Consider the following 7,993-nt stretch of genomic DNA (forward strand, 5'->3'; position numbering starts at 1 on the left):
TCATTATGCCTCATTTGTAGGTATATTTGAGGTCATTTAGTTTCCTTTAAGTCCTCTTAATTCAATGTGTATCTCATGACACTATCTGTATGTAATATGGCTTTTAATTTTTGCGGCTCCAGACAGATTTGTTTTTGTATTTTTGGTCCAATATGGCTCTTTCAACATTTTGGGTTGCCGACCCCTGGTATAGTACATACTGTATTAATCTATATTGATATATAATGTATATATCATTGTGTTTTTTATGTTGATTTAATTTTTAAAAAAAATATATATATATATATATTTCTTTAAATTCGGTACCAATCGGGGGTTGGGGACCACTGCTGTAGCACATAGCACGTACTGTAGCACAGTACACAGTAACACGTGGCACTTAGCACACAGCACATGCATAAAACATCCCGTAGCACCAAATTGCAGGTAGCACCGAGCTGACTGGATAAAAAGTGGAAACATATTTGTGAAGGCCGTCCTGTGTCCGTGAAAAACGCTGCCGTTGCGTTTTAGGGCTTGTTCCAATTTGCCCGACATTGCCTTCAGTGCACATGCTTGCCTTCCACTCCTGCTTGGACGTGTGATGAGAGCGCAGCAAGTCGTGAAAGGTGACGTCTTCCAGGCCAGCCATTAAACCGGCGAGATTGCAGCCAAAACGCTTTGTTGATCTTCATGACCGTAGTCCGCACCAGTGTCGTTTTCTTTTTTACTGCTCAACAACTTGGAAAAGGACAACACTAACTCATTGTCCAGCAGGGGTCAAACGATTCACACTTCAACTAACATCCATGGGGGGGGAATGGGCCTTTATACTTCCTTTTAACAACACTCAGTAAACGTTTGGGAACTGAGGAGACACATTTTTGAAGCTTCTCAGGTGGAATTCTTTCCCATTCTTGCTTGATGTACAGCTTAAGTTGTTCAACAGTCCGGGGGTCTCCCTTGTGCTATTTTAGGCTTCATAATGCGCCACACATTTTCAATGGGAGACAGGTCTGGACTACAGGCAGGCCAGTCTAGTACCCGCACTCTTTTACTATGAAGCCACGTTGATGTAACACATGGCTTGGCATTGTCTTGCTGAAATAAGCAGGGGCGTCCATGGTAACGTTGCTTGGATGGCAACATATATTTTGCTCCAAAACCTGTATGTACCTTTCAGCATTAATGGCGCCTTCACAGATGTGTAAGTTACCCATGTCTTGGCCACTAATACACTTTGCGCCTATAACAATCCGGATGGTTCTTTTCCTCTTTGGTCCGGAGGACACGACGTCCACAGTTTCCAAAAACAATTTGAAATGTGTACTCGTCAGACCACAGAACACTTTTCCACTTTGTATCAGTCCATCTTAGATGAGCTCGGGCCCAGCGAAGCCGACGGCGTTTCTGGGTGTTGTTGATAAACGGTTTTCGCCTTGCATAGGAGAGTTTTAACTTGCACTTACAGATGTAGCGACCAACTGTAGTTACTGACAGTGGGTTTCTGAAGTGTTCCAGAGCCCATGTGGTGATATCCTTTACACACTGATGTCGCTTGTTGATGCGGTACAGCCCGAGGGATGGAAGGTCACGGGCTTAGCTGCTTACGTGCAGTGATTTCTCCAGATTCTCTGAACCCTTTGATGATATTACGGACCGTCGATGGTGAAATCCCTAAATTCCTTGCAATAGCTGGTTGAGAAAGGTTTTTCTTAAACTGTTCAACAATTTGCTCACGCATTTGTTGACAAAGTGGTGACCCTCGCCCCATCCTTGTTTGTGAATGACTGAGCATTCCATGGAATCTACTTTTATACCCAATCATGGCACCCACCTGTTCCCAATTAGCCTGTTCACCTGTGGGATGTTCCAAATAAGTGTTTGATGAGCATTCCTCAACTTTATCAGTATTTATTGCCACCTTTCCCAACTTCTTTGTCACGTGTTGCTGGCATCAAATTCTAAAGTTAATGATTATTTGCAAAAAAAAAATGTTTATCAGTTTGAACATCAAATATGTTGTCTTTGTAGCATATTCAACTGAATATGGGTTGTAAAGGATTTTCAAATCATTGTATTCCGTTTATACTTACATCTAACACAATTTCCCAACTCATATGGAAACGGGGTTTGTAAAAGGTATGTAACGGTTAAACCAAAAATGAAGAAAAGGCAAGTCCCGCTAGGAAAAGGCACTGAAGCATAGGGATGGCTATGCAAAACAAAAGTAAAACTGAACTGGCTACAAAGTAAACAAAAACAGAATGCTGGACGACAGCAAAAACTTACAGCATGTGGAGCGGAGACGGCGTCCACAACGTACATCCGTACATGACATGACAATCAAGAGTGTCCCCACAAAGAAGGATAGCGTACGCACAACTTAAATAGTCTTGATTGCGAAAACAAAGCAGAACTCAAAAGGAAGGCGTGAAACTGCTACAGGAGAACACCAACAAAACAGGAAGGGTCACCAAAATAACAGCGCAAGACAGGAACTAAAGCACTACACACAGGAAACAACAACAAACTCCAAATAAGGCGCGACAACCTGGTGGAGTTTAATTTTTTTTACCTTTCCTGCTGGGGGTGTGCCTCCGTATTTTTTTTAATGGAAAAAATGTGCCTTGGCTCAAAAAAGGTTGAAAAACACTGCAGTAATATATTGTGTCATTTATCTACCTATTATTTTGTCAACATTATGAGGGACAAGCTGTAAAAATGAACTATGAACCTAATTGACTGTTAATATCTGCTTACTTTCCGTTTCCACGTGTTCTATCTACACTTCTGTTAAAATGTAATAATCACTTATTCTTCTCGTCTTTGATACTTTACATGAGTTTTTGGATGATACCACAAATGTAGGTATCGACCCCATACCAAGTAGTTACAGGATATATTCAAAGTCCTCATAGATCCAGGGACGTATTTACTGAGTTTATAAACATAATACGAATAAAAAAAAAAAAAACATATTTTGTGACGACAAAAAAATATTAATGTAATCATAGCAGTATCGACTCAATACGATATTGTACTTGGTATCATTACAGTGGACGTCAGGTGTAGATCCACCCGTGGCGTTTGTTTACACTGTGACGCCGGTGTGTAGTGAAGCATGTTTAGCTATTCCTCGCCCTCCAGTGATAATGCTACTTGTAAGAAACATACTTTATTCGTCGCCATGGAAAGTAGCTAAAACACTGCCATGTCTTAAAGCACCTCTTCCCCTCTATCGTCACTTTTTAAGCCAAAATGCGTCCCTTCTCCCTTTTTCTGTCTCCGCACTGTGTCTGCTTGTGAGTACTCAGTGTGCGCGCGCTGCCGAACATGCTCCTCTGCTCGTAAAACCAGCAATGTCACGACGTGACGACGCGCCGTCAAGCCCGTAAAGAAATATGTATATATATTAAATAAATTGTGAACCGGTACTTTTCAAACAGAGTATAGTATAGTACCGTTTTTGATTCATTAGTACCGCGATGCTATACTAGTACCGGTATACCGTACAACCCTAGTTCAAAATGTGTGCGGCGATCAAAGGATTACTTTTGACTTTTTTGTGAAAGTGAAACTATTTGGTGTCAAATGGATTTATCCATCCATCCATCCATTTCCTACCGCTTGTCCCTTATGGAGTTGCGGAGGGTGCTGGAGCCTATCTCATTTAATGTGACAAAAAGAGTAAATAATGAGGATAACAGAAATGAAAACCAGAGTTAGAGAGAGGGAGCCGCCGGAAGTGGACCCATTTATTTTCTTGAGAGCATCATCCCAGGTGCTTCAGATAAGGTCAATTAGTCTCCATGGAAACCTCAACCATTTTACCAGATTTATGATTGTTTTTATCTTACTAAAAGCTTCAGCTGGGCTAAAAGCGATCGTTTAGAGGCTTTGCCGCAACCTTGTGTCTTTACATGTGGGCTGAGTTTATGTACACAGATTGCTCCAAGGCTGCAAGCTTCCTCTAAAACAAATATTCCCGAATATTTTTTTTTAGTTCTTTAAGATGGAAAGTGTAGCTGCCATTATGATGTGCGGTGATGTTTTTAAGTCTTGAACTATACAACATATTTCAATGGTTGGAATCTGAGCTTTTGCATGATATTTGAGTGACTAGTGTTGTTCTGATACCAATATTATTTTGATACTTTTTCGGTACTTTTCGATACTTTTCTAAATAAAGGGGACCAGAAAAAATTGCATTATTGGCTTTATTTTAACAAAAAATCTTAGGTGTGGCGGACCGGTTTTCAGAGGCGGTATGGTACCGAATATGATTCATTAGTATCGCGGTACTATACTAATACACGTATACCGTACAACCCTACTAGTTACTATGGTAATCTACAAACCCCGCTTCCATATGAGTTGGGAAATTGTGTTAGATGTAAATATAAACGGAATACAATGATTTGCAAATCCTTTTCAACCCATATTCAGTTGAATATGCTACAAAGACAACATATTTGATGTTCAAACTCATAAATATGATTTTTTTTGCAAATAATCATTAACTTTAAAATTTGATGCCAGCAACACGTGACAAAGAAGTTGGGAAAGGTGGCAATAAATACTGATAAAGTTGAGGAATGCTCATCAAACACTTATTTGGAACATCCCACAGGTGAACAGGCTAATTGGGAACAGGTGGGTGCCATGATTGGGTATAAAAGTAGATTCCATGAAATGCTCAGTCATTCACAAACAAGGATGGGGCGAGGGTCACCACTTTGTCAACAAATGCGTGAGCAAATTGTTGAACAGTTTAAGAAAAACCTTTCTCAACCAGCTATTGCAAGGAATTTAGGGATTTCACCATCTACGCTCCGTAATATCATCAAAGGGTTCAGAGAATCTGGAGAAATCACTGCACGTAAGCAGCTAAGCCCGTGACCTTCCATCCCTCAGGCTGTACTGCATCAACAATCGACATCAGTGTGTAAAGGATATCACCACATGGGCTCAGGAACACTTCAGAAACCCTCTGTCAGTAACTACAGTTGGTCGCTACATCTGTAAGTGCCAGTTAAAACTCTCCTATGCAAGGCGAAAACCGTTTATCAACAACACCCAGAAACGCCGTCGGCTTCGCTGGGCCTGAGCTCATCTAAGATGGACTGATGCAAAGTGGAAAAGTGTTCTGTGGTCTGACGAGGCCACATTTCAAATTGTTTTTGGAAACTGTGGACGTCGTGTCCTCCGGACCAAAGAGGAAAAGAACCATCCGGATTGTTATAGGCGCAAAGTTGAAAAGCCAGCATGTGTGATGGTATGGGGGTGTATTAGTGCCCAAGACATGGGTAACTTACACATCTGTGAAGGCACCATTAATGCTGAAAGGTACATACAGGTTTTGGAGCAACATATGTTGCCATCCAGGCAACGTTACCATGGACGCCCCTGCTTATTTCAGCAAGACAATGCCAAGCCACGTGTTACATCAATGTGGCTTCATAGTAAAAGAGTGCGGGTACTAGACTGGCCTGCCTGTAGTCCAGACCTGTCTCCCATTGAAAATGTGTGGCGCATTATGAAGCCTAAAATAGCACAAGGGAGACCCCCGGACTGTTGAACAACTTAAGCTGTACATCAAGCAAGAATGGGAAAGAATTCCACCTGAGAAGCTTCAAAAATGTGTCTCCTCAGTTCCCAAACGTTTACTGAGTGTTGTTCAAAGGAAAGGCCATGTAACACAGTGGTGAACATGCCCTTTCCCAACTACTTTGGCACGTGTTGCAGCCATGAAATTCCAAGTTAATTAATATTTGCAAAAAAATAAATAAAGTTTATATAAGTTTGAACATCAAATATGTTGTCTTTGTAGTGCATTCAATTGAATATGGGTTGAAAAGGATTTGCAAATCATTGTATTCCGTTTATATTTACATCTAACACAATTTCCCAACTCATATGGAAACGGGGTTTGTATCACATGTATCAGATTGTACATGTTTTTTGTTTTTTTACCCTTCACGTCAAATTCAATTTTATTTTATTTTATTTGAAATACAAATGATGCATTATTTTCTGAGAAATTAGGTTACATTTTTTCGTATTATTTTTCTGTAAAAATTGGTTGAGGCAATTTTACAACATCCTGCAAAATAAAGACATAAATAAACAATAACAAACTAGCATGGCACCCAGTAGAGCGCAGGCCTCCGACAAGGATGAACAATCCTAATTTGGACTCGAGTATACTGCAGTATTCAGGCCTTATATACACTGTATAGTATTCATTTATACTTCCTTATTAAAAATATTTAATAAAATACCAAGTTGAATAAGTACGCTGCAGATCCATGCATCATTGTTATTGACTAAAAATACATTTAAATAAAACTTAAATTAGTTTAAAAAAAAAAAAGAAAAATCAAATCGATTCACTAAAAATTAAATAAATAAAACTCAAATTGCACAGAGTTGAAAAAAAGAAAGAAAAATCGATTATCTAAAAAAACAAAGCAATTTGAACTATACAGATAGTTAAAAAAAAGAAAAATAAATGGATAAAATGTAAAATAAAAATTATTGATTTTTTTTTATTTGAAATACAAATCATGCATTATTTTCAGAGAAATTAGGTTACTTTTTTTTAAAATTATTTTTCTGAAAAATTGGTTGAGGCCATTTTACAACATCATGCAAAATAAAGACATAAATAAACAATAACAAACTAGCATGGCACCCAGTAGAGCGCAGTAAAGTATTCATTTATACTTCCTCAATAAATGTTTTAAATAGAATACTAAGTTAAATAAACAATGCAGATCCATGCATTGTTATTAACTAAAATCAAACTATACAAAGAGTTTAAAAAAAAGAAAAATCAATCAATTAACTAAAAAATAAATAAAATTGCACAAAACTATAAAAATAATAATAAATAAAAGTAAACTATACAAATAGTTTTTTTAAAAATCGATAAAATTATGTTTTAAATTTGACATACAAATCATACATTAATTATTTTCTGAGAAATTAGGTACAATTATTTATTATTTTTCTGTAAAATAGTTTGAGGCGATTTTACAAGAAAATAAACACTTAAATAAACAAAGTAGCATGGCACCCAGTAGAAAGCAGACCTCCACCAAGTCCAAACAGTTAAAAAATTGGGCCAACAACAAATTGTTTTCAAAACGATTTAATTAACTAAAACAAAATGCTGAGATGTCTGTTGTAGGCGTGTTATGTTTATTGTAGTATCGTTTATTGTCGATGGTGATAACAATATACAAAAAGTTATTTTGCAGAACCTCTTCTAAAGTTTTATTGATCATATTGCAGAAACTATCTTTTCAAACTGGGTACAGCGCCAATTTCCCCGAGTCAGTTTTGGGCACACACATCCATCTTTTTTTTTTACCTTCTTCCCGACGCGACCATTTCTTTTTTTAATTTCAGCTTGTGCTCAGTTCTCGAGGACACAGCAATGACAGCCTGAGACTCCGATGTTTTTTGCTCCAAACACAAGAAAGAAGCACCTCCTACGGACTTGTGATTTGGCATCGCTTGCCCAGCTCGAGCACATGACTACTTGCAATATGATTGGCGTATTTACTTGGGTGAGGTCTGGGCTCCATATAAAGAATAAATATGCTTGGATATGTACAGTACGTGCGCACACTTTAATACATCTGAATTTTCACTTATGTACGTCGATTTGAACGTATTTTCAGTAGGAAATCCACGCAGTTCTTGTTACATGAGGCCCCCTGGTGACTACGCCTGTTTGGTAATGGATTTCAATGAGAAGAAGCGTTACCAAAATCACTTTAAATGTTGCTTTAATTGGTCGATTAACATCATGCTTTGTTTGGTGTTTGTCGCACATGGACGTACATGTAAAAAAAATATATATAAAAAAATAGAATAAATAATATATATATATATATATATACCTGTATATATATATGTCGAGTTTCAGATGAAAGTTCTCTTTTTCTGGCCATTTTGAGCGTTTAATTGACCCCACAAATGTGATGCTCCAGAAACTCAATCT

At 38.0% G+C, this 7,993-nt stretch overlaps 1 protein-coding gene across 1 annotated transcript in view; it reads left to right on the forward strand.

The window, feature by feature from the left end:
• LOC133652949 (neurotensin receptor type 1-like) overlaps positions 1-7,993 on the forward strand; it is a 94,601-nt gene that overhangs the window by 19,657 nt on the left and 66,951 nt on the right. The window lies entirely within an intron of this gene.

The sequence above is a fragment of the Entelurus aequoreus genome, linkage group LG07, assembly GCF_033978785.1.
Source record: "Entelurus aequoreus isolate RoL-2023_Sb linkage group LG07, RoL_Eaeq_v1.1, whole genome shotgun sequence".
NCBI lineage: Eukaryota > Metazoa > Chordata > Actinopteri > Syngnathiformes > Syngnathidae > Entelurus > Entelurus aequoreus.